The 26,507-nt window shown below is 52.1% G+C and overlaps 1 protein-coding gene across 9 annotated transcripts in view; it reads left to right on the top strand.

Annotated features, from left to right (window-relative positions):
* CUX1 (cut like homeobox 1) overlaps positions 1-26,507 on the top strand; it is a 382,248-nt gene that overhangs the window by 73,967 nt on the left and 281,774 nt on the right. The gene's annotated exons all lie outside the window — the stretch shown is intronic.

Here is a 26,507-nt window from a genome sequence, read left to right as displayed (position 1 = left end):
CAATTCTTTTGAAACATCAGTAAGGGGGAAAAAAAGCAGCTTAAGATTTATCTAAAAAGGAAGTGGAAAGTTGAAGTTGTTGGAGATCTCATTACTGTCTGTCTCACTAACCGTAATTAAAAAATGCCTGAATGATCTTAATAACACATGATTCAGCTGACAAGCACTAATTGCCCTGTATCAGGCCAAGAGAAGATGAATGTTGTCAAGAAAACCACAAGTCAGACAAGCTGATTCTCTGTGAGTCTAACACCGTGTTCCCATGTACAGACCAGTTTTGACTGGAGGCTTTCCAGCATCAAAAGAAACTCTTTACCTTCCCATTAATTTCCATCGCTGGCAGGCCCGAGTTGTTTGTGAGGTGAGGCTGCCATCGCGCCTGCTCGCTGGCTGCACTGAGAGCCCGGGGCCGGAGACAAAATGTTAATGCCTTTCTTGCTCGTCTCTTGGTCCTTTTTTTTAAAAAAAAAAAAAAGTCAGAAATTCCTTCCCACTCGGTACAAATGCCCCAGTGGGCTTGTCAGCGAATTACATGACATTTGGGAATTGATTTTTTTTTTTTTGATTGCTCAGATGTGTCTGGATGTTTCTTCTGCCATTCCGGCAGCATCACAGGAGCTGCTGGGCCACCGAATTAAGTGGCGGGGTGTTTCCCCTACAAGAGAGCCAGTGACCCCAGGCTGCCCGAACCCTCTGGAAGGGAGAGTGTTTGAGGAGAGAGGGAAGGAGGAGGCCCTGTGCTCCTTAGGATACTTGTGCTGAAGTCAGGCAGGGTCAGTTTGGGGACGTGAAATGAACACTCGGTCTGGATCTCTCGGGTGTTCAGGTCCACGGTGTACGCTGAGGGGCTACCCGCCGCCGTGCGCTCGTTAGAGATGCAGCCTCGCCTCGGAGACAGCGTCCCTCACAACCTCGGCGCCTCACCGGATTTTGTGTTGACACCTGCCAGAGGCGCCAGGCCCCGCATTCAGAGGTGAGGCTGCCATGTCAGGGCGGGAGAAGGTGGTCTCAGTCCCTGTCTTCACTCACTTGAGAGACCTGGGCTGGAAAAGCCAGTAGCAGGGTCCACTCCACTCAGGCCAGCGCTGACCCTGACGGCTCTGTCCCTGCCCTCTAGGCAGACCAGGCAGCTCAGAATGGAGAAGGCTGGTTTTACCTGTCTGCCTCTTTCTACTGGGCAAGTCCCTTTTACAGTAACTTGTGCCCCTGGGATGGGCAGCAGCCTCTCTGTGCTCAGCCACCGGCTCCTCCAGTTTCTGTGTGGCTCTGTACCACCACCAGCACTGACTGGCTCCTGGCTGGTGCCAAGCACCGGGGAGGTGATGGAAACACCTTTACCACGAGCACAGCACACATTCCCTCCCTCAAACCTCGCAATAACCCTCGGAGGTCACTGCCATTATTCCCAGCAGGGCACCATCTCAGAGGTGTCCTTTCAGTGAGTGGTAAGGTGGCAGGTGGTGGGGGTCCCATACCGCCAGCGTTTAGAACCAGCCGTCTCATCTTCCTGTTTCAACTGTTCCGTTCCCTCCCGTCCCCCACAGGTAGAGGTGGTGGTCATCTCCCCAGGAGGACCACTGTTCTTCTTTTTAAAAAATACTTTTATTGGGGGCTCTTATATATCTCTTACCACAATCCATACATTCATCCAGTGTGTCAAGCACATTCACACATATGCTGCCATCATCATTTTCAAAGCATTCTCTTCCCACTGAGTCCCTGATATCAGCCCCCCATTTCTTCTCCCTCCTCCGCTCACCCTCCCTCATGAACCCTTGATAAGTTATAGATTATTATTTTCATATCTTACATCGTCCTCCGTCCCCCCTTACCCACTTTTCTCCCATTTGTCCCCTTGGGGGGGGGGTTATAGGTTGATCCTTATTTTTTAATTGAGTTCTCTTCCTGCATCTTGTGTGGAGCCGGGCCACCCTTCCCAGCAGCATCCTGCCAGCGCTTTCTGCTTCAGTTAAGCGGTGATGATGCCAGGATGGAACGAACACACTCTGGAAACAGTTGGCTTGTGTTCAAAAAGCAGGATTTATTGCTCTCTTGCTTCCCCTTGCTAATATTCTAGAGCCCCCATAGCACACCAGACCTTTGGTGGAAGCTGGGGGGTGGGGGCTCAGAAACCCGCAGGGACATCCTATGCCCTGTCTTCCAGGGTCGCTGCATCAGCACCCACTCGGCGGCAGGGATTATTGTGATAAGGCATGTGCTCTTCTCACCAGGCGTGGCTATAGCATTAGTTTTCAGAGTGGCTGGGGATGGTGGTGTGGCCACAGCTTCACCCTCCCTGGGCATGGGCTGTTTGGGGGGGGAACATTGACCAGGTCCCCCAGATGGCAGGCCTCCAGTACACTCAGTGTCACCCGTTGTGCCACTGGGCAAGCAGAGGGCCTGGGAAATTGGCCTCCTCCAGAGTGGTAGGAAGCAGCCCTGGTGCTGCATTCAGAGGCACCTGCTGGCGTGATGAAGCCGCTCGGCCCCTGTGAAGATGTGTCGTCTCGGAAACCTTAGGGGGCAGCCCTTCTCTGCCCTGCGCGTTGCTGTGAGTGGGAATCAGCTGGAAGGCGGTGAGCTCGGCGGTGTTCTCTCTGGTTCTGTTGAGGAGAGTCGCAGTTACCAGGCGGTAATGTGAGACAAAAGTACATGTGATTGTCAATTTCATGGATGGCACTTACTCCTTCCGCGCGGCGCGCAGGTCTCTGGTAGAGAGCATCGGCTCCTGCGTGTAAGTGGTTAATACTTGATTTGGCACTTTAATGGATGTTTACACAATGACACAACACATGTTGGATAAACAAGGGATTTGTTTTAAATGAGATCTTCCGTCATTTGCAGCCACATTCTCCCTGGCCGTCTGGGATCTTGGGCGCAGGCTCTGCCAAGGTTTGGGGGTGCTGCCCCAGCCCAAGTGCCGGCTGAAGGACTTGAAACGTCTGCTCACCCCCCACTCCCCTCAGCGTGCTCCGTGATCTGAGCGCTGCGAGAATACTGGTTGGATGGAACGATTTTTGCGCAGGGACCTTTTCAGGAGGGCCGGGCACCCTCTTGTGAATGTCGTCGGCAGTAGGGGCGACACCACTCTGTATTGTATTTAGTTTGTGGTTGAGAATTCAGCTGCAAGGGGTTGTGGTCTGGCTGCCTGCACCCTGCCTAGCCCTAATCACCTCAGGTGATTTGAGAGGGGTGCGGGGAGTTAAGGCCCCTGGAGTGCTGGCAGAGTGGTATTGGACCAGAATTGGAAGTGTGGTCTTTGGAGCATCACTGAAGTTGGGAGGGGCAGGTTCCTCCTGAGAATCCAGGGGGCAAGAGGGAAGAAATGAAAGGTAGGCAGACTCTCCTTCAGAAGCCTCCATGCAGGGCCATATGGATCGCCCTGGACGACTCATCTCAGGGCGGGTGGCCCCCAGCTCCAGAGACCTCAGTAGGCATCATCGCCTTGAAACAGCCTCCTCTTTATATGCTTTGCATCAGTCAGTAAATATTACTCTGTGTTTTCCTGCTATTTTGTTTGCTGCTTTGTGAGGCTGCTGGTGGAATGACGACAATGGCCTGTGTGTCCTCCGGGTCCTTCGCATGCACTGACTACCACCCTGCAGAGCTGCCTCCCTCGGCAGGCCTCTCACTGTCTCCATTTTACAGATGGGGAAGGTGAGGCCCAGGGCTGTGAAGGGCTTGCCCACATTAGCCAAGCCCAGCCTGGAGCTCTAATGCAATTGCTAGATCCAGGTTAGGGGACCTCTGTGGAGAGACACTTGAGGTGGGGCAGGCAGTGGGATTCTGAGGCCCCCTTGAAGCACCTAGTAGATTTGGATGCCCCTGCTTAGCTAGGGGTAATCACCCTGAAAGGAGCTATGCACCAGCTCTAGCCTTTTGCACCGCCATTTCTGTGACTCAGCGCAAGCAGGGCTGCCTGAGGGGAGAAGTGAAACAGACCCCGCTCCCGCCTCGCCCAGGGTGAGCCACCTGTGTGCCTGTGGACATTTGGAAACTGCCTTGGCAGAAGTCTTGTCCCCAGAGAGAGGGCCTCCAGATCCTGGGCAACTAGGCACTCCAGACATCACTGGGCTTCCCGCACCCAGGACCAGGATGCTGCCCTCCCAGCAGCTGGCTTGAGCAGTCACCGTGTTTGCTGGCAGGTGTGGGTTTGAAGCCTGAGGCATGCAGAGTAGGGAGGTGCCGCTCAGCCTGGGACAGAAGGCCTGGGCAACTCGACCACTGTACAGCCCCTTGTCTCCCTTCAGCATGACTGGAAGGTGCCGTGAATCATGGATAGGGACCATGGACCGCCACTGTGCACAAGACTGGCCCTTCTTGAGGAAGAGGGAGAGCAAAGTAGACCGAGGTCACTGACCGAGGTCACTGACGGATGCCATCAGGAGTTGCTGCTGGGTCCACTGGACACTCTTGAAGCGAAGTTCTAGCAAGGGAACGTGCTGGGGGAGGATTGTAGGACAGAGGGTCAGGGACCATCTCCGCCTTTTGCTCTCTTCCTTTGCTAGGAAAGGATCTCAAGGTGGACTGAAGTCGGGGAGTATGGGGAGCTGTGCTTGTGGGGGTGTTTGACCACCCCCATGTGAGGAGGTATGCAGGGCCTTGGTATGGGGGTCTTTGCTTCTAACATTTTATTTGTTTTGCTTGTGAATCCATGCAGCAAAACATACGTCGATGAACAGTGTTTAGTGTCTGCCTTGGTGGCAGTGAGGGTCATGGCATGTTGGGCAGCCACCTCGCCGCCTCTGCGCTGTTCCTCCCCGTGAGCATACGCTCACTGCCCCGGACGGTGCCCGTCCAATCTCAGGATGTGCTGCTGTCAATCTGATCCCATGTCGATATTTTCTAGGCTCTTGTTCGGGTTTAAGAAGACTTTAGGGAATGATTATGGAGAATAATTTCACAATCTTACACAGCCGAGCATCCAGGGAATTTTTGAAAACGATCCCAATATTCTTGGGGGTGAAATTGGCGTTGTTGATAAAGCCATCCATCCCTGCATGTAAAATGCCTTTCCGGAGGCTCTCTCCTTATTGCCATGCGTATTGGAGAGAATCCAGTTAATTCCTAATATCAATCTTGGGGCTAGAAGGCTCCAGTTCTTTGCACCTCTTTTACAAGCCTTTACACTAAATTATTAACTGAGAAATGGCAGCTTCCTATACAAGGTAGGAGACTGCCAAATTTTTGCTATACTGATTGGCTGAACCTGATGCTGTTCCTAAGAAGATATTCTGAATTCCATTTTACCAATACAGCTTGATGTAACAACATCCACAGAATACTTGAGGGAATCTATTTGGTTTGAGGTGTAAGAATTGCCTCCGGACCACTGTTCCTGGGGCTCCTCTTCAACCACTCCTCAAGCCCCCACACTTTCAGGAAGGATGGGACCATGGCCAAGGTGTCCCTAGCTCTGATGGTTGGAACCTTTCTGGAATCAGCTAACAGGCAGGGCGGGATCCCCAAGACTGCATTGTGGTCCAGATTAGTAAACTAACTCCTGGATTTGTTTTCATAAGACATTTCTTGCTCTTAATACCCATGCATTGAAAAACCATACAAATCCTATCACTATGTTGTATGGTGAAAATGACTTTGTTTTGTTTAAGCCCCTGCAACCCACTTCCAATCAGTCAATTCCGATGCATAGGGACTCTTTAAGACTCAGCAGAACTGCTCTGTACCTTTCCGGGGCTGTGAATCTCTCTGGGGGCAGCCAGCTTCATCTTTCTCTCCTAGTGCAGAGGGTGGGCTCGAACTACTGACCCACTGTGCCAGCAGAGCCTCCTGTACGCCTTTGCTGATCGTTGTCTAGGTCTCTTGGTTTTCATGCACCTTGACAATCACGAGGGACCTCGGTGGCCCCTCTGGAGCACACGCAATGCTGGAGACCCCTGAATGTTGGGACTTCCAGGCTCAAGCTCATGAAGGGTCAGAAAGGCTGATAAATGTATTTTTGTCCTTGTGCCGGGGGCTGTATTTTGTCCCATTGAATTGAATTTTATCTCAGTTAATTCCATTGGGTCTGAAATTAATTTATACCCTTTTGTGTATTAATTCACTTATAAATAAAATTATTTTAAGACTTTAATAACATGTTGGTGAATTGGCTGTTTCTCTGTGGGCCCTGTCAGTTTGACAGCCTCGTGGTCACTGTGGTGGCGTTGATGCCGGGAATTTAATGAACGGATGAGTGAGTGGCTGTGTCTCAGGCGCCGTGGACACAGAGTCCAAATGCAGACTCACTGCCTCGACCCCCTGAGATGGGGGAAAGGTGCCTATGGGTTTCCAAGACTGCAACTCTTTCCGCAAGAGGCTGGGCTTTCTCCTGCAGAGCAGCGGATGGTTTCGAACTGCCGCCCTCGCAGTTAGCAGCCCACGTGTAACCTACTAGGCCACCAGGCCTCCTTCTGACACACAGTAACTGGTCGTTAAAGGTTGCCAAATGTCATCAGCTCTGCCTACCTTATTTTGCAGATGAGTAAACACGCTCAGAAAGAGAAAATGTTTATCTGAGGGTATTCCTTTGTGGAGGATACCCGCCCCCCATTCCTCCAAGTCCAGCCCTTTTATCCTCCTACCCTCCCCTCCTCCTCCCCCCCTCCCTCCTCCTCCTCTTCATCCTCTCCCTCCTCCAGGTTGACTTCACATTTGCCTGTGGGATTGTGTTGTGTTGTGTCCCAGCCCCGCCCCTCTAGGTTTTTAAAGGTTCATAAAATGGGCCTAAAAAGACACCCCCCCCTTCGAAAGCATGCAGTGTGCTGAGGAGCTAGGGAAGGAAGTTTGTAGAAGAAGCAAGTGTGCAGTTGCAACTGCAGTCTTAGGACTCGGCCCGCAGGGCCTGGAGACCGTCCTTTCACCTAAACGAGTGGCATTGCTCTTTCTTCTGGAAATGGCAGCGTTTCAGGTAGACGTGGCCCTCAGTTCTTCATAGCGGCCGCTCTACAGGCTGCACTGCCTGTGGAACTGCGGAGGGGTGTGTGGTGGACACACGGGAAAGGGAAAGCCAGTGATGGGGATAGATTGGAAGAAGAATGCAGCCTGAAGGCCAACCAGTATGACCACAGGGGGCATGGTGTGGGAAATGGAATGCCCTAAAGCCCGCGAGTTCAGAAAGAGAGTCTCAGCTGAGAGCAGCAACCCCGATCCCGCACACAGAGAGAGAGGGGACTGGCCAGAGAAGGGTAGGGTGTTGGCCCCAGAGACAGCCATAACCCAGCAAGACTGGCCCACCAGCACTCAGACCAGCTGGAAGGGGCTCTCTTCCTGCCTTGTGTCGGGACTGGCTGGGAAGCCCCCGCTGGCACAACTGTCTTGCTGCGCACACATGCAGCTGTGTGCTGCGTGACTTGATGTGTCCATATTCCTGGGGTTTGAGTAAGATATGCTTCTTTACTTGTTAATTGTGCCAAAGGCGGGGGGTGGGCGGGGGGCTGGGGGCAGCATGGGGCCAGAAGGTGGGTGTCTTATAAAGCATGGGATGGGCAAAGGGTGATTTGAAAAATAGCCACCTGCCCTGTGTATTTTTACTTCCTGCTAGAACACCCATCCGCCTCGCGGTGTTCCAAGTGGCACTCACATCCACCCCATCGTTGCGTGGCGATTGGCTGGACGAGTTGGACAGTTTTAACCTTGAACCTCGTCGGGCCTGTGGCTTTTCCCATCTACTGCTTCTCACTTTACATGAGATCGTTTTTATTTCTGAAGTGTGGCTTGACATTGCTTAGGCTGTTGCTTAGCCTCTTATTTTTAACTGTTCTCTTGACACTTAGGTAGGACGGCTTAATTCTGAGTTAGTGTCGGAACACCGAGTGGAACTTGTGGCTGGCTCTTTGGGACCTGCTTTGTAGTGCATTGTGGATACTTACCTGTGGAGGTACCTCCTAGAATTCTTCGGGATCTTGTGATTGTTTTTCTGTTGTTGTCCTTTGGAAGATGTTTCTTTCTGTTACCTATAAGCAGAAAAATGACTTCCTTCAATTAGTTCATGTGGAACGCGAGCCTGGGGAAGTTGGTGGTTTGTCTCAGGCCCCCCACCCCCCCAGGCTGGGCCTGGCTGATCAGAGGCCAATGATTTGTAGGTACTGCTCACCGGCCTGGTGTGCTGTGGGGAGCCCCCCAATATGAAGGTGACACTCCCCATTTCTGTGTTTTAGGAGTCAGGAAGACATTGAAAGTGGCAAGACGACTCACGGCAGCCCTACAGGACCGAGTGGAACTCCCCCTGTGGGTTCTGAGCCTGTACCTCTCTAGTGGGGTCCAAAGACTGGTCTTTTGCCCGCAGAGCAGCTGGGCATTTCACACTTGCTGCCCTGCTGTTGGCAGCCCCAACCCCTGACCACACACCACCCGGCCCCTGCTGCACACACAGCCTGTAGATGCTCCAGCGACTTCTTTTCAAAGTTGTTCGTCGTCTTCATCTGGGTCGCTCTGGTTTGTTTCCCATATGCTCTTAGACTGGGCGTTCCGTGCCGGTGGGGCTCAGCAAGTGTGGGTGGCGCTGCTGGTGCGGGAGTGTCGTTTTTCCCTGGGTTTTGTTACTCAGTCTCTCGGGGCTCTGCCCTCCTCTTGCCCAGAGCCGACTCCTGGGCAGCGGAGGCCAGTGGAGCTTGTTGAGATAAACGGCACCGAAGAGGAGCGCACACGCGGGTCCGCCTGGTTGAGCCTTAGGTTGAGCCACGATCCTTTTCTCTCCCGTCTGCTGAAGTGCCTTGACACACTTAAAATACCACGACCCAGGCCGCAGTTAGCTGGCATCCTCTCTGTCTGTGAGTCTGGAGAGAAGCCCCTTACCCCCTTCACTTGCAAAACAGAACGTTTCTGGCACCGTAGCCTAGTGTGTCTTCTGGTTTACGGTTTTTCAAAACTTAGTGTGGGCTTCTAATTACCCTCATTTAGACCCCGAGGACAGGAACGGCCATTTCAACAAGCCGATCTTGGAACTAGTCAGAGGGCCCGGGCTCGTCATCACTCCGTGACACACAGCCGCGTCTACGTCCATTTCTCATTTCACCAGAAGGGAGCTGTTTACTTGACACAAAGGGGAAGCAGAGTTAGCGCGTCCTTTCTGTCCCCATCCGTCTGTTGTGAAGACTTCCACAGCATACTCAGAGCCGCTAGAGCTGGCCCCCCTCTGCCAAAATATCCCTCTTCCTCTTCCTTTTTGGTGTGCGTCTCTGTGTGTGGAATTTTGTGAGGCTAGATCTATTTTTGTTTAATTAGGCTCTTCCAGAAAATGAGAGAGTTGTATTTAAATTTTTAGGCCATTAAAGGGCGTACTTGGAAGGCCTGAGACGAAAGGCACAAAAAAATGAGCTTTCGTATTTATTATATGAATAAAACCAGAAGGCCTGTCTCTCTCTCCTTCCTCCGACAGCTGGCGGAGATTAATCGCAGGCCTGAGAGCAGGCATGTTTGGCTAGTTTTTCTTGTTCTATTACTAAGAAATAACTCCGCGTCCTTGTTTTCTTGGGTGGGTTGTAAATCTCAATAGCACAGGAATATAAGGTTCGTTGATCGCATTGTCATTGTTTGCCTTTTCTGATAGGCTGGTCTTAATTTGTACTTTGCAACGGGATTTCTTTCTTTTTCTTTTTAAATTTAAAATCAGTGGGGAAAAAAAAAGAATCACGGGTGTGCAAGTTCTTGGGACCAACTTTCTAAACACTGGGCCCAGAATGAATGGTGGGCAGTCCGTTAACTGACGAGACACTGACCCAGGAGTCCCCTGGTAAGAAGTGTGGCTTGGGCTTGGGCCGGCTCCCAAGGGAGCCATGCTACCCCTTCTGGCTGCAGGTGGGCCTGAGGCTGTGGCGGAGGAAACTGGCCGACCTCATCCATGCAGACATGCAGGACCACTCGCTGCCTAGCGCCAGCCCCGGCAGTTCCCCTCCACGTCTGGCTTCCCAAATTGGGTTGGCCGTTGTGATGGAAACGATTGTCAGCACTATGTAAATGAGAAGAAGTGAAAGTGCATCTCATACAGATAATTTCTATGTAGATAATTTGCTATAAAAATTTATACGGCAGTCCTTAAAACCTTTGGAGATTTAGTCTGTCTCGGGAAAGGTGATTTATATGGTATTAAAACACTTTTTATGTCCCAGTCCTTTAGATTTAATGTTTATTGCCTATAAAACTGAAATCTTCTTGTGGATATTTAAAAGTTTGGGTACTGTGTGAAATACATATTCAAGTTAGAGTCTGAAATGCGTTGGCGGTGCTGTAAATAAGCGGCAAGGCCATGCTGCGGTGCGGGGCCTGGCCTCTGCTCTCCAGAGTTGGAGGGGGACACAGGCCCTACCGTCTCTGTCCCACCTCCCCCCTGTGAGGTGGTCAGGTAGGGAAGGCTCTTCATGGGGATTGCGTGTGGCTTGTTTGTTTGTTGTATCATTTAAACTCACTAACCAGCGCAAGGCGCTTGTAATTCCTCAGAAAGGTATGCAAGGTGTGACCAGAATTTTATTCGAATCTGAATTACTAAATGGCCCTTGTTTCCAAGAAGGGCAGTGCCGTGGCGATGGTGCCAGACTAAGGGCAACGCTGGGTTCAGACTCTCGCGGCCCTCAGATTCCTAAGGATGGCACGGGTACTGTTCAGCCTAACTGAGCGTCTGATGGAAAAAGCACTGCTCCGGCGGGACAGTGCTGCCGGAGGTGGCGGCCATTTAGGCATCTTGGTGCCCGTGGGCATGGCTCTGGCGCTGGCATCCCTGTGGGACCGCCAGATGGATTCGTGGCTTCTGTAGTAGAAGCGAGTTCTTGCCATGGCCTGGGAGGGGCTCGCTGGTCCCGGGTGGACCCACGGGTTCCCAGCCTCCTTAATTGCTAGTCCCACTGGGAGGTGCTTTTCCTAGGGGCTGCGGATCCCTAAAGAACATGGACTTAATCGACTAGCTTCTCTCCACCTCCCCAATGGGGCACATTGTCTGGGATCACAGCAGGGACCCTGGCACCAAGGCCTTTGACCACCTTTGTCCGGTAGTTGCTGTGAGGAAGGCTGGGGACAGTGGCTTCTTTCAGAGGACTGGACGCAGTTTGGAGAATGCTCAGAATGAAAGATTCGGGGCCATGTAGAGACTGTAACAGCAGCAGCTCCTCTGCTGTGTATTTGAGGATGCTCAACCCCCGAGGACTGTCCCTTGACTTGCTGGGTGGCTGCTCCAAGAGGCAGTGGGAGACTGACTGTTTTCTGTTCTCCGATACTGCCAGGCAGGCAGGCAGGCAGGCAGGCAGGCAAGGCTGAGCAAGTCAGTGAAGCCCCCTGGAGATGGGCGAGGGCTTCCTGCAGTAGTTCCATATATACTCGAGTATAAGCTGAGCTTTTCGGCACAGTTTTTAATGCAGTTTTTGTGGTAAAATTAGGTGCCCCGACTGATACTCGGGTAGGCTTATACTTGAGTATACAAGGTAATCTGCTGGTCAGACTCCTAGACAGTGCCACCGAGGTAGATTGTCCCCAGCCCCCACCCCACCTGGGAAAGGTAATTATGTTGGTCTACCTGTTGCAGAGGTAAAATGTGGCAAATTACTAGAGAGTCATCAAAAAGTTCATAGAAAAGCAAACGGAGGGGATGATGGCCTTTCCCCCTGGGGCCTGGATGTGGCTGAGTTTCCGTCCAGCAGACAGTGAGACCAGGGATAGTGGCCACCTGTCTCCAGCTCTGAAACCTACGTGTCAGTTTGGGTGGCCAGAGCTCCCTGTGCCGGATGAAGGTTGAGAAGTGGGCAAGGGGTGAAGAGATTTAACCCGTTTTTAAGGAGAACAAAAAGAAAGAAGACATGAGCCCAGTTAAAAATGAATTTTTTATGCTGGCTATCTGGAGCCTCTCCAGTGAAGTACATAGGAGGTTTTTAACCAGAGGGATCTGTTTGCCTTTTTATATTCCGGAGAAGGAATCCATTGAGGCCAGAAGTTCAGAGACTGCCCGAGGGACGTCTGAGGCCGAGCTAGGTGAGCAGCAGCAGAGCACAGGCAGCTGGGGTGTAGAAAGGGCTTGCAAACAGATTGTTAACGTTGCCCTCCCAACAGCTCGGCTCCCCAGGAAGAAATTGTGAACTCACTAACTTTAGAATTCTCCTTTGTCAGTTTAAACCGTACTTATCTGAAAGGCATGCGAAAACGCAGCCTTTCCAATGACAGTGTGTTAAGCGAGGCCAGTTACACAGCTACATCTATTAATATTTTTGGTTTAAAGCTGTTACTAAAATTAATTCCAGCCTGAAACTTGACGAAGTCTCAGTCATGGATTTAGCGGGTTTCAAGTGGAAAAATGAGCTCAATTAAAAATAAGTGTTTATTGCTGGAAGTTTGGAGCCTGTCCCTAATGAACTAAAGACAAAGTTTGTTGGGGGTGAGGGGAGAGAGAAAGTAAAGGTTGGCATTTGTCCTTTTTGTGCGTATGGGCAGGGCCCATACCCACACTAGACATTCAGAGACCCTGGGGTGACACCCACTCCCAGCGCTCTCCAGCGTCCCTGACAAGGCACGGGCCTGTGGATGCCACGATGCTTCAGGCGAGCCATCAGTGCACGTTGAGAGGCAGGCGGGAGCCTAGAGGTTCAGTGCAGTCACATGCTTGCCACTCTTTTGGGAACGTGGCCTCATCTGTCGGCATGCCGATGTGCCTCTACGGTTTGAAGTCTGTCCTGAAGTTCTTTCAGCCTGTGAAACAGGAATTGGGCTGTGTTCTGTTTGTAAGGTGGTTTCGAACTACCCCAGCCTGGTCCCTACCCTCCTGCAGACAGGGAGGAGCTTTGCAGAGTTTGGGTATCAGCCAGCCCGTGTTGAACACCCCGTGGGGCTGCAGCTTCATGCAGCAAGAAAGGAACAGGGGCTCTTGAGGTGTTGTCTGTCTGTTTTTAAAATACTTTCTAAGGTGATTCTAGGGTGAGACAATGTCTAACCGTTGAAGACTGCATTGTGGCCCCCTGATTATTATTGTTATTATTTTTTTGCTGGCTAACGTGTCACAGTGTGGGCCACAGTCAACAGCCTCTTGTTATCATGTCTAAGCCTTGAGGTTGGATATCAACGTGAGCCGGCTGTCCCTGCCCTCAGATCCCCGCCCGCTCAAGGGTGGGACTCCAGACTTGAGACCCCGACTAGTTCCCACTGGTGGTGTCGAGGTTTAGATCCATTGTGGGCATGGCAAGCTGAGTGGCAACAGGAATGCCCGAAGGTGGACTTTTAGCCATACTTACTGTAACCCCCGACCCAGCCCCCCCGTGGGTTTCTGAGACTGTGACCCTTGACAGGAACGGAAAGCTCATCCTTTCTGGAAAGGATCACCATAGGTAGCAATGGCCTTTCTGCCTCTGCTGACCTGCCTGCCAAGCCCCAGCCCCCCTCCTCGAGCCCTGGCCCCGGACCAGGCCCGCTGGCAGCCAGCGAGCCCAGAGGTGGCGCTGTGACATACATCGCTGTGGGAAGGGCAGATGCACTCGGAAGCAGACCATTCCCGTAGCTCCCAACCACAAATGTCTTTTGATAACTTGTAAAATTGGCCCGCAGGATGATTGAAAACATGTGAGAGGTAACCGGATCTAAGTTTCGAGTAGTACATATTTGAGAAGTTTTCCCCAATGTAAAAGTTACTCTTTAAGAGCCTTAAACTAATAAAAACAAGGAAATGCCGTGTTATGGCTGCCACTCGGCCTTTTCATTTTTATTCCAACAGTCAAACTTGACAGGTCAGCCACCGCCTGCCTTCTGGGATCCCAGCGAGCGCGTACAGCCGGAGGGAAGCGGATGAGGAGGGAGAGAGCGCTTGAAGCCACGGGGCTTGGAGCAGTCTAGGCCGCCCTAAAGTGCCAGGGCTCAGCTCCATTGGAGTAGGACACCCCACGCCCTCTTCTTGTGTCTGCTCCTGCCACCTTCACTGAAGCTAGTTCACCGTTCTTTTAGCAGCGATTCTTATTTTTCTCCTTCCCTTTTTGTGGCGCTCACTGCAGTTTTTACGTCCAACCTTCCGGCACTCTGGGTGGTGTAAGTGGTTAACGTGCTCGGCCGTTCACCCAAAGGTTAAGGATTCAGATTCCCCCAGCTTTGAACTGAGAGGCACCTCGGAAGAAAGGCCTGGAGATGCACTTCAAGGAAAAGCCAGCCATTGAAAACCCCTTGGGGGCACAGTTTTGCACTGACACACATGGGGGTCGCCACTGGTCAGAGTCCACTCGAGGGCAGAAGTCAAGGCTGGCTTGTTCTTGGAGACCCTGTCCCGCAGCCCTGGACCTCTTTGTTCACTGCTGAGCCAAGGTTGGCTGCTTTGAGCCTCATCTCGCCCTGATGTCTTCTTCCTGTGCTTCCAAGAGGCAGACCGTCACTAAGATCCTGAGGCCTGCCTGCCTCCTCTCCAGGCTGAGTGAACTGTGGTGGCGGGCCCGGCCTCCCTCTCCTGGCTGCCCTCACAGCCTGCTCTGCACAGACCGGCCAGAGGCCAGCTGCTCTCTTGAGAGCAGTCTGCTGTAGTGGAAGGAACCTACTGGCTATGTCATCTTGGCCGCAGGTTGCTTTCCTGACACTGAACAGCAGTGGCCTCACCAGGAGTCCTGGGCGGGGTGGGGGTGGGCCCAGAAGCTAGCTCACAGGATTGTCGGGGGGTGGGAATGGGAACAAGGTGACCCAGCAGCTCACCCAGTGAATGTTAGCCCCAGCTCTTTGTGTTGTCCCTCCTACTCTAGTCCTGTGGCAATCCCTTTCCCAGCCCCCTAGAAGTTCTTTCAGGCCCATCTTCTGCTAACGCTCCTATGACATTGTCCTCAACCTCCCAGCAGAAAGCTGCTTTGTCTCACTGACCCTCTTGCTGGGCATCTCGTCCACATGACTCTGTCCCACTGCGGACTGGGTAGCAAGTTCTCTGAGCACCAGGGCATTCTGTAGGACCTCCTCTTGGCTGCGGGTCCTCCGGGTGAGCCCAACAGGTACCCAGGAATCGGCAGGTGGGCAGGGTCACCGAGCATGTGGGCAGTGTGGCACTCTTGGCTCCTCCCCGCCCATGTTTCACTTCGGCTTGTCTTCACAAATGGATCTGCAGGGATCAGGAGTTGGACACGTTCTGTTTGTACTCCTCAGGGTCTTTGGGATTCCGACCGCTTCGTCGCCAGCCCTTCGGTGCCCCTCCTGCCGTGCCCATGTGGAGGCACTGCTCTTGGGAACGTGCGAGGTGACTCGAGTACAGGACAGGTGGTCGGAACTCATCCAGCCAGACCCCCAGGGGACTGGGGTGCAAGTAGGAGGGCCCAGGCAGTCTTGTTTGTTAAAAATCTTGATAAAATACATCTGTGTGCTTTTCCAGAATCAGTGAATAAATGGCATAGCCATGATTCGTTTTGGGCTTTGATCACCAAAGAACTTTGTTACCATTTGAGATCTATGGCAGGGCTTGGCAGACTAACATGCTCACACAGCACGGAATCCTCCTGTCTACCACTGTTCAGGTGCGCCACTCCCTGCCCATGGTGCCAGGGTGGTGGGCGGAGTGGCCGGAGTGTAGCTCAGGCTGGATGCAGATTGGTGATGCTGAGATGGAGTGTGGGGCGGAAGCCATCCTTTCTGCAGATCACACTGACTTTTAATCAGATCAGAACCTTCTTCACCCCCTGTCCTTGAAGAAGTCACAAGAGGCATGAAAGTCAGACTCACTGCCATTGAGTCGGTTCCTAGTTATGGTGACCCTGTAGGACAGGGTAGAACTAGCTCGGGGAGGTTTCTGAGACTGTAACTCTTTACAGGAGTAGAAAGCCATGTCCGTCTCCTGCGGAGCAGATGGTGATTTTGAACTGCTGACCTTGCTGTTAGCAGCCCAACAGGTAACCCCACTGTGCCATCAGGGCTCCTTACAAGAGCTATGGGTAGATGTCAATCAGGGCCTCGTTTCAGTGAGAACAGACCCTCTTGGTGTCTGGGTCAGAACTGATATTTGGAGCTAGAGAAAAACAGGTGACGAGAACTTGAGCTTGGAACCAGCCACGGGCAGAGTGGCCAGGGGGGGTTTGCAACTTAGCAGCCCTTTCCCACTGCAGGGAACCCCATCCCGCTCTGAGCCAGCCCCCTCGGTGACGCATTGCAGGAGCCCTGAGAGCCCACGGAATGGAGGCCCAGGCTAAAGTGGGGAGGACCTCTGTGTTAGGTCAGTGCTCGGGGGCTGTTGGCAACTCTCTGGCTGAGGGCGCTGGATGTGGATCAATATTAGGATCCCCTTTGGCATGCCATTAGCTATAAGTATCCCCCAAATCTACACCCACTGCCCTTGGGTCAATTCTGACCCATAGTGTCTCTGTGCAGTGGGCCCAAGACCGCAAATCCTCATAGGAATAGATAGCTTCTCCCAGGCAACAAGCGACCACTTGGCTTGAGGTTAACAGCCTACTGCCCAAGCCACTGCACCCTCAGGGCACCTTATCTGTAGCTTTAGTGTGGTGGACTTTCTTAACTGTGTTTCTTAGGTCTGCAACCAAATCTTTTAGTGTGAAGTGTGACTTTAGACGGTTAAGAACTGTCAGCTAGCATGGTAAGGTCTGAGTTCAAGAGCGCGCACACACGGTTATTTTTTCCAAAGTTCTCTGGACAGGATAGTGTGTCTCTGATGACGATAGCCACCACCCTGGTGCCCAGAGTGGGCAGGCTGGCAGCTGCACTTCCAGGCAGCTCTCAGGCCAGCCCATGGTGTCCGCTAGCGTGGATAGCCTGGATGAGCAGCTCTGAAGGGGGCAGGAGAGGGCACCTGGACAATCGCATGTCTGTTCATGGCGCCAGAGGCCCTGCCGGGGAACCTGTTGGTGCGCCACCTCCAGACCTCCCCACTGCAGTCGCAGAGTGAAGGAATTGCGCACGAGTGACACTCGCCTTCCCTGCCATACGAGGACGGTTCTGCTGGGCCATCTGTCTGGCAGCAACTCGCAGCCAATGGCACGCCGCTCGCTCTCCAAGCCCAGCACCAAAATCTCCTGAAAATTAACAACAAGAACAAAAGCAAAGCGGCGTTTCTTGGCCAGACATAAGCTCATCCAAGGAGGTCTTGCTGGCCCTGCCTTGGCAGTCGAAGTCGGTTACTAGTTTGATGGTGCTTCTTCCCCCCTTCCCCCCCCCCAATCTCCATGAACTGCGTGGCATCTTTTAACTTTGACTTAGAAATTCTGGGCAGAAGCATTCTGAGAGCTTTTCGGAGTTTTTATTTGCTAATTAAAACGTGAGAAGGGGATGTAGCCACAGGCAGAGTTCTGGTGCAAGTCACAGCTGTGATTTTAAAAAACAAAAACCCAACCTGACAGTTTCAAAATGAAGTTATTAGCACTTCACCTATAACTGTGATAGCTTTTTAACTTTCATGATCTGTCTCTTAAGCACCCGCCCCGACCCCTATAGACAAAAAATAAAAAAGGGGAGCTAAGTGAGGAAATTAGAGGATACTTAATCTTTGCAGACAGCAGTCCCAGCGACCATCTGTTGGGAACTTTGTCATCAATAAGAGATTTCCGTACTTGCTGTGCAGTGCAGTTTTACCTCAGCCCCTTGGGGTGAGGGGAGCAGGTAATAGTCATCAGCCCTGTGGGGTAAGGGAAGGTGGCATCCACCAGGCTTTGTGAGCTGAAATAAAGGAGATGGCACACCAATCATGTTGGGGGGAAGTTGGTCAAGGGAGCTGGTGCATCAGCCCAGTGAAGGGAGTAAGGCGGAGTACCAATGTTGTGGAGGGAGGGAGGTAAGGAAGGTGGAACCTCAGCCCTGAGCGCTGAGGGCAGGTAAGGGAGGAGTGCACCAATCCTGTGAGGGGAGGCGGGCAAGGTAGAAGTTTTATAGGGAGGAAGAAACCGTTTCAGGGGTGTGTTAGACTGGGGATATTCAGAGAAACAAATCCACAGAAACTCTTGTATAAGAGAGTTTTAAATAAAGGTTAAGACATCCCAACCCAGTGCTGCCCAAGCCACAAGTCCAACATTAACCCATATGTCCGACACCAATCCACAAAGTCCTCCTCCATCTCACAAAACACACACTGTGATACCGACTGCAGGAGGAAAGCCAAGTCAATGAGCATGTAAGTATCTCAGTGCTGATGGTGGGGGTCTCCACATGGCTGCTCCAGCACCCAGGGCTGCATCGGGGTAGGTCCATGCGGCTTCTCCTTGGGGATGTCTGGCAGGAAGTGAGCCTTGCCAGCTGAAGCAAGGATCTGACTAAGACAGCTGCATCCTGGTGCGACCATCAGAAAGCAAGAGACCCGAGAACTAGAAAGGTGAGGCTCGCCGAGCCATGTATCCCTCCGCCCTTCAATTAACCCCACATGTTTATCAGCCAGGTTGGCACAATAAACTACCTCCAAGGGAGTCTTAGCGACAGTGCCCACTTTTCTGCAGCGAGCGTGGGGAGCCTTCGGCCAGGGTCCAGCTGGGTGGGAGACAAAGCCCTCCATAGCTTCCCAGACTTCCGCAGGCAGGCCAGCCTAGCCATGCAGAGCTGGGAGAAAAATCAAAATAGTCTCGGGTGGTACATCTTCTTCCACTTGCTAAATAACCCAGTTAGATCTACTTGGATTTTGAACACCGTAAGGAGCCAGTTGCCTGAAAAGCCCAGTTACATTCTAATCCACCCCCACCCCCAGCGGTTCCACCCCACCCCCACCCCCCATCGTGCTGGGTGGTTTGTTTGGTTTCACAGGCCAGGCTGTGCTGGCAGATGTTTGTGGCTGGGATAGCCCAAACAGCAAGCGAGCAGCAGGGTGGCGAGAGCTTTACCAGCCAGTGTTTTCCCAGCAAAGTGGGAGGGAACCTTTGCCAGAGTGGCTGGTGGCCTAACAAATCGATTCCTGCCAAACAATAGAAATATTTCCAGCAGGCAGAAACATTTTGGCTCCTGGAGCCTGCAAATTCAAGGCTTCTTTCTGAACCAAGGACTATGAGCGGAAAGCATTTGCTGGGGAGCGGACGAGATCAGAGTGATTCCTGTTGGCAGCAGCCTCGTTATTTTGTGTGATGAAAACACACACGTTTCCCTGTCCCCTGCCTGGCTTTGGGCTGATGACCCAGCCGCCTACTTCCTGGAGAACAGAAAGCAGCTGGCCGGTGTGTGGGGCAGGGCTGGTGGCGGGGTTTGACTGCCAAGGACATCCCCTGAGGACCCAAACTGGGCTCTGACCCCCTGCATGGTCTCCTCAGTCTGAACTGGGGTGATAGGGTCTCATTTCTACTGGTGGTAATGTGGTCGATGGCCACTGCCCAGCTCTTGGAGAGTCACTCTATACCAGCCCGGCCCCATAGACTGTTCTAGAAGGAATGGTCGCTATCCTAGCTAATCACCTGTGGCAGTTGAGCTTGAATTGTGGCCACAACAACCGAGGGACTGAATGCTTCACATTTAAGTGGCCTTGTGACTCCCATATTTTGGAATGCTGTTCCTGTCTCCTCTTTCTCTCATTCAATTATTTGGCCCCTAGGCCCAATTAAGTGCATGCCAAGGCCTCTCCCTGCGCCCTCTCGTCCATTCGAAATGCTGCTGTGGCATTTGGGGAGTGTCCTTTCTCTCCAGTGACAGTAGACAATACATGTGTTTTCAGCACTGCAGTCAGAGCTGGGCAGGGGCGTGAGTCCCTGCCACGAATCCCCCCATCCCACCCCCAAATTAAAAAAATTTGTTTTGTTATAGAGCCAAGTTCTCGTTTGGTTTTAAAATTTGTTTCCTGAGCGTCCACTAAGCAGAAGCAGAAGAAAAGAAGCCATTGTTCAGCCTTGAGGCCAGTTCCCTGGCAGATCACCTAGGCTTTCGAGACCCAGGTCCCTTGTCTCTGAGGTGAATGCACAGGAGCCCCCGTGCCGCTGCTCCCCACCCCCCTCCAAGTTCATTCATGCTGAGGACCACTGTGTCCTCATCAGGGGAGGGTGGAAAAGAGTCCAGGGCCACTCTTGCCATCAAGTCAGTACCAGCTTAGAGCACCCTTAAAGGGAAACCCCGTCCAGTCCCACGCCACCCAGACAACCGTTCTGGGTGTGAGCCCCTGGGGCAGCCACTGCTCAGTCCATCTCTTCAAGGGCCCCTCTATCTCCGGACCTCCTGCTCCTCTAAGCCTGAGTTCTTCCTTCAGGGCCTGGCTTCTTTTGGTAACATGTCCCGAGCACACAAGGCAAATCTCGCCTTCCTCACTTACAAGGAGCAGTCTGCTGCACTGCTTCCAAGACGGCTTGGTTCCTTCTGGCCGTCCACGGTAGACTCACTCTCCTTCACCAGCACCGTTATTCAAAGCACCAGCTCTTCTTTGGTCTCCTAACTCAGGCATTGGAGGCAATCGGAAAATACCAGGGCCTGGGCCAGGCCTGCCTTAGCCCTCCTTGGCTCTGTCACCTTGGCTCTGTCACACTGCTTTAGAGCAGTCTCGTGGAGCAAATCTGCCCAATGTGGTCATAGGCCTCTTGATCAAAAGGGACATGGGCACAGAGAACAAGAGACCCACCCAAGGGGCACCTGACTTCACCCGAGGGATCACACAATCCGGGGAATAGCCAATGGAGAAGGTATGCAAAGAGTGAGAGAGAAGCAGACATCAGGTGGCACAGTGGAGGGGTTTGTGACGGAGGGAGGGGCAAAGAGGCTCTCTCTGGACCCTTTGGGGAAAAATCGGAGACGGGAGAGAGGACCAAGAACTGCCATTTGGAGCCGCACGTGTCTCCAGGCTGAGGCTGGCAGACCGATGGCGCTGGTGGGGGGAGGGGGTACCGAGATAAATACAAGAGAGAGCACTACTTTTTTAAACTGACATTTTTGTAGTTGGAAAAACGGTCAAATATCAGCAATTGCATATGGTCTGACTTAACATTTAAAGCAGACTCCTCTGCGTCCCAGTGAAAAGACATCCCCGCCTCTCCCCGCAGCAGCTCCGGGCCACGTGTGCGCCCCCTTAGCGACTCTGGTCGTCTGATCTGCCTTATATGTCATTATGCGCCACCGAGACACAGTCTCTCACGTCTCACTGTTTAAATGAGAGTCTAGCGAGTACTGTATGGAGTGCCATGCTCCTTGGATGCATCTGGCATTTTTGTCTTTGCATAGTAGATTTTTTCGACGGGGTGCAAAACAACAAAAGTCTTCTCCATCCCGAGGCATTCGCAGATAGACTGGTAGGAAAAGGCGGCATTCCGTGTTTGCGAGGCCCGTTTACTTGTTCTCTTCCATTTCCTTTTTCTAAATGTCTGATGTCCCCAAACCAAGAAAGTACGAATTGAGAAATATTGTCCTCACCCGGCTCTGCCCACCCGTGCACCTCCAGCCGTTCAGCCCAGGTCAGGACCTTCGTTCCCACTTGACAGGTGTAGCTAGGACAGACGGATTCTGGAGCGTGGTCACAGATGAAGTGTGTTGAATTCAGTTGTTTCAGTAGTATTTTCTAGACGGGGATTTCACATTGAGTCACTCCTCGGAATCCGGGAAACACCGAGTGCCTATGCGGGGCGAATGGAGTTCTAAGTGTTGAAGGCACCTGAGGAAAGCCTCTTCCTGTGCATGGATCCAGGAGAGAAGCGTCTCTTGCCACTCGCTGTGGTGGACATTGTCTCTTATTTAATTGTCATACCAGCACTATGAGGTATGTCTTCGTTTCTTCCCTTGACAGTTGGGAAGATGGGCGAAACAGCTGGCCCACAGCCACGGAGCGAGGGAGGGGGAGGGCCGGAAGGCCGCGCGAGCCTGTGTCAGGGATAAGAGCCCATACCCACCTAATCACTGCCAAAGTTCTTTCTGAGTTGAAATCGAGAGGGAAAGCCAGGTTCCCCCTTCCCACCGAAACATTACTGCTGTCTCCCAGCCGCTGCTACGGGGACACACACACACACACACACACACACACACACACACACACACACTGCTGTCAAGTTGATTCTGACTCCATGTGATCCAATAGGACAGAGGAGAACCTTCTCTGTAGAGTTTCCAAAGCTGGAAAAAGTAGCTAAGAGTCTAGCAAAATGATACCAGCCAGAACTGAGCCATGTTTTCTCCTGCCCTGGGTTTTTGGGAGAAAAGATGCAAAGTGCTTAGGAAAGCCAGATGGTACCAGGGACTTAGCCTCAAAAAGTGTCTTCGAGTGGGCCCGCTGTTCACCACTTTGGGAGTCATGTGGACCCCAGGGAGTAGTGTGACAATGACGGTGGCAACTACCTTGGGCTGCGCCCACATCGGACTCCTAGATAACTTATCTCTAATCCTTCAGCGAGAGTTGCAGGGTACGTGGTGTGTCACTCTTCTTGGGGATTTATAAAGGCTCGGCTTGTGGGAGGCGGAGGGGAGTTCACATTGAAACAGAAACTGAGAGTGTTTCTCACCATCTCATGATCATGCATCCCGCTCCCCGCTGCTGGTCCCCTGGCATATCCTCCTTTCCCCCGAGAGCTGTGAGATCTAGCTAAGAGGCTTTCTTCTTGTCCTCCGAGCCGAGTCCCCAAGTTCGCAAAAGAAGGCTGAAAATCCAAAGGTTTTCAGCACCAGTTGAAGCACACAGTTTCTGAGCATCAAAGCAGTGTTTGAGAACCCCTGCCCCATTTTCCTGCCCGCCCCCTGCTTTCTTTCCTGGTGGAGCTGTGATGGAGGCCACTCCTAGGCCACTAGGAGAGCCTGGCTCATGTGGCTTCACCCAGGAAGGAGCACCTCTTAGCCTTAGCCTGAGGATCCTAATTCATACACAAGACTTGGCCCAGAATCTTTTGATACCAAGATGGAGGGGGCACCAGAAAACCACAGTAGAGAGGGGCCCTGGTCCCCTATCCACCCCTGCCTGCTAGCCCACAGCCGGCCTCTCCCTGCTGCGAGGACTTTTAAGAAGCTGCCCGATCCTCCTGCCCTTTCCCACCCCACCCCCACACCCAGGCCAAAACTCAACTCAAACTCATTGATACCACATTGATCCCAACTCCTAGTGACCCTACAGAACAGGGTCGAACAGCTCCTGGGGCTGTAACTCCCAGGCTGTCACTCTCCATAGTGTAGAAACCCATGTCTGTCTCCTGCAGAGTGGCTGGTGGTTTTGAACTTCTGACCTTGTGGTTAGTAGTCCACCATATAACCAACGACACCACCTGCGCTCACATCAGGCACAGATGGTTCTGCTGTTCCTGCACTGAAGTGCTCGGGCTGGCCCTTCCTGCCAGCCTCTCTCCGGAGTGACCCGTGTGGCCCGGGAAGCACAGTTTGTGGGTGTGCTGCCAGCCCTGCCGACTTCCCACTACCTGTTGTCCTGTCCGGGGCCCTCGGGTCTCCAGGGGGCGCATAGTTCCCAGCAGCTGCTCTTTTGCCCTTCCAGGGAGAGAGAGTCCTGGCTGTGCCTAGGGGCCTCCCCCTTGGGGAAGCCTCAAGACGAGCCCGTGGGCAAGAATCAACTGTCGCTCTCATGAAGGAGGTGCTTGGTCCGCGCCCTGGCGGGTCATGAGGCTGTCTCTTCCAGGCCGGCCCTCTGGGCAGGTGGACGAGCAGGGCCAGCCTGCAACAGCGTCATGCATTTGCACCCTTGGTGATCCAGTTCTAGAATTATTTAGGTGAATAAATATCGCACTCTGTCCAAGTATCAGGTACATCATATATGCACATGATAAAACAGTCGAAAAGATACTGGGGCCGGGGCAGCTTCAAAAACTGTGGACTCTCAAAGGTCAACAAACTATTTACAGGCTTTTTTTTTATCATTGAGTTTTTTTAATGTTTGGTTTTCTTTTGTTTTTCTCTGTCTTGTTTTTTTGTGCGTATTATTATCTCTACAGGTCTATATAGATAAGTAGGCGGGGAGAACAATTTGGAGGAGAAAACAACAGGCGGGCGGTCCCAGGTGACATGGGAGAGGGGGAGTGGGGGGAAAGGGAATGGGTGTTAACCAACCCAGGGACAAGGGAACAACAAGGTTCCAAAATCAGTGGTGAGGAGGGTGTAGGAGGCCTGGTAGGACTTGATCAAGAGCAATGTAACTGAGAGGAATTACTGAAACCCTAATGAAGGCTGAGCATGATAGTGAGACAAGAGGAAAGTCAAAGGAAATAGAGCAAAGAACTAGGAGACAAAGGGAATTTGTAGGTGTCTAAATGCAACCATGTACATATAATGTAAATATATGTATATATGATGATGGGGAAATAGATCTATGTATATATATTTGTAGGTTTATATTAAGGTAGCAGATGGACATTGGGCCTCCACTCAGGTACTCCCTCAATGCAAGAACACTTTGTTTTATTAACCTGGCATTCCATGATATTCACCTTCCCGACACAGTCACTGAAGACAAAGTGGGTGCATAAGCAAATGTGGTTGAAGCAAGCTGATGGTGCCCAGCTATCAAAAGATAGAGTGTCTAGAATCTTAAAGACTTGAAGATAAACAAGCAGCATCTAGCTAAGAAGCAACAAAGCCCACCTGGAAAAAGCACACCAGCCCGTGTGATCACGAGGTGTCGATGGGATCAGGTATCAGGCATCAAAGAACCAAAAAATCATATTATTGTGAATGAGGGGGAGTGCAGAGTGGGGACCCAAAGCCCATCTGTAGGCAAGTAGACATGCCCTTACAGAGGGTCATGGGGAGGAGATGAGCCAGTCAGGGTGCAGTGTAGCAAAGATGAAACATACAACTTTCCTCTAGTTCTTTAATGCTTTCTTACAAATGCGGCCAGACCAGAGAATGTACACTGGTATAGATGGGAACTGGAAACACAGGGAACGCAGGACAAATAAACCCTTCAGGACCAGTGGTGAGAGTGGTGATATGGGGAGGGTGGAGGAGATGGGATTGAAAGGGGGAACCGTTCACAGGGATCTACATATAACCCCCTCCCTGGAGGATGGACAACAGAAAAGTGGGTGAAGGAAGACATTGGACAGTGTAAGGCATGACAAAATAATAATAATTTATAAATTATCAAGCGTTCGTGGAGTGGGGCAGGGGGGGATTGGGGGATGAGGAGGGAGGGGAAACATGAGGAGCTGATACCAAGGGCTCAAGTAGAAAGCAAATGTTTGAGAATGATGATGGCAACAAATGTACAAATGTGCTTGACACAGTGGATGGATGCATGGATAGTGACAAGTGATGTACGAGCCCCCAATAAAACGATTAAAAAAATATTGTGTGGGACAATTCCCTGATCTTCTTTCATTTTTCTATGAACCTTTGGAAGCCTCACCGCCCCCCCCTCCACCCCCGTGCATAGATTGAAAGGAGCCCTGGTGGCTTCAGTGTCACAGCGTGGTCCATAGCAAATCCACGGGACACTCCAAGGGAGAAAGATGAGGCTTTCTGCTCCCATAAAGAGGGAGAGCCCTTGACAGACCCACAGGGGCAGCTCTGCCCTGTCCCACAGGGTCCTGATGAGTCCATGACTCGATGGCACTGAGTCTGGGGGTTCTGAGTTTGTATATGGAGAGCCCCACCCCCACCCCCAGTAGATCCCTCCTCGAACTCCAGCCCCCCACACACCTTCCCTTGGTAATTTTCTAGAGATCATCAAGGCACATATGTGCAAGTGTAGACAGACAGACTCTTGTGTATGATGCCTGGGACTCGGAGTTGGGGTGGGTGGGGGACTGAGGCACCCAAGGGTTCTCTAGACTACGTACTCTCCCAACATCTCAGATTGTCTCCAGCTCCCCTACACTTTGCCCGCTAGATCGCAAGCCCTTGGGTTGGGTTGGGGCTGGATGCTGCGGCTACCTTTGTAGCCCGCATCCCAACCTTTGTACCCCGCATCCCGACCCCGGCTCACTTGACAGTGGAGGAAGAGAGCAGTCAATGCGCCCTTCTCGTTTTCCTCCAGTTTCCTGTGTCTCTGAGTGTGCTCATATGGAACGCCAACTGTATGTGTGTGTGTGTGTGTGTGTGTGTCATGTTTCAATATTGGCTTTTTTCCCCTTCTTGAAGTCTCCTTTTATAACTTCTTCTGCTACTGCTTAAATATAGACAACGAAGTCCTCCTCCTTACCAGATTGTTTATATTTTTGAAAGCCTTCTGCTTATCTGCGATCGCTCTCTCTATCTCCAGCCCCACTTCGCCACATTGGTTTCGGTTGCTCTTTTTTTTTTTTTTCTCCAAATCTCCCCCTGCCTTCACTTGACTGGGATGTGTTTCAAATGTGGTCTATCAAAATGTTCAGTGTTTCCCTCCTTTCAGCAATAGCTTTGACATCTGTTCTTGAATCCCAGCCCACGTTATTCCCGTGGACTCGCTTGCCCAAGATTTGTGTGCCTGCCAGGAATAATCGAGGGGGAAGTGTGGGATGATGGGTCCGGGGCATCTCTCTGCCCTCCTCTTCACCCCCCTCCCCCCTCTCTTACCTCCCTCCCCCACCCGCTCGATTAAAACCATGGTCCCCTGTGTGGCAGCCACAGTGTAAGAAGTGTCTGCCAGCACGTTGTCATCTTGGCTGCCTTCTTCCCTGGGTAGCAGTGGCCCCAACGAAGGGTTAAGCTGGAGAGCCAGGTAATTCTGCCCAAAAAAGCAAAGCAGGTGGCACCGCGTGAGGTAGGAGGGATATATGCATGGA

The sequence above is a fragment of the Tenrec ecaudatus genome, chromosome 12 (genome assembly GCF_050624435.1).
Source record: "Tenrec ecaudatus isolate mTenEca1 chromosome 12, mTenEca1.hap1, whole genome shotgun sequence".
Taxonomy (NCBI): Eukaryota; Metazoa; Chordata; class Mammalia; order Afrosoricida; family Tenrecidae; genus Tenrec; species Tenrec ecaudatus.
Note: the sequence above shows the minus strand (reverse complement) of the source record. Positions and strands in the feature narration are given on the sequence as shown.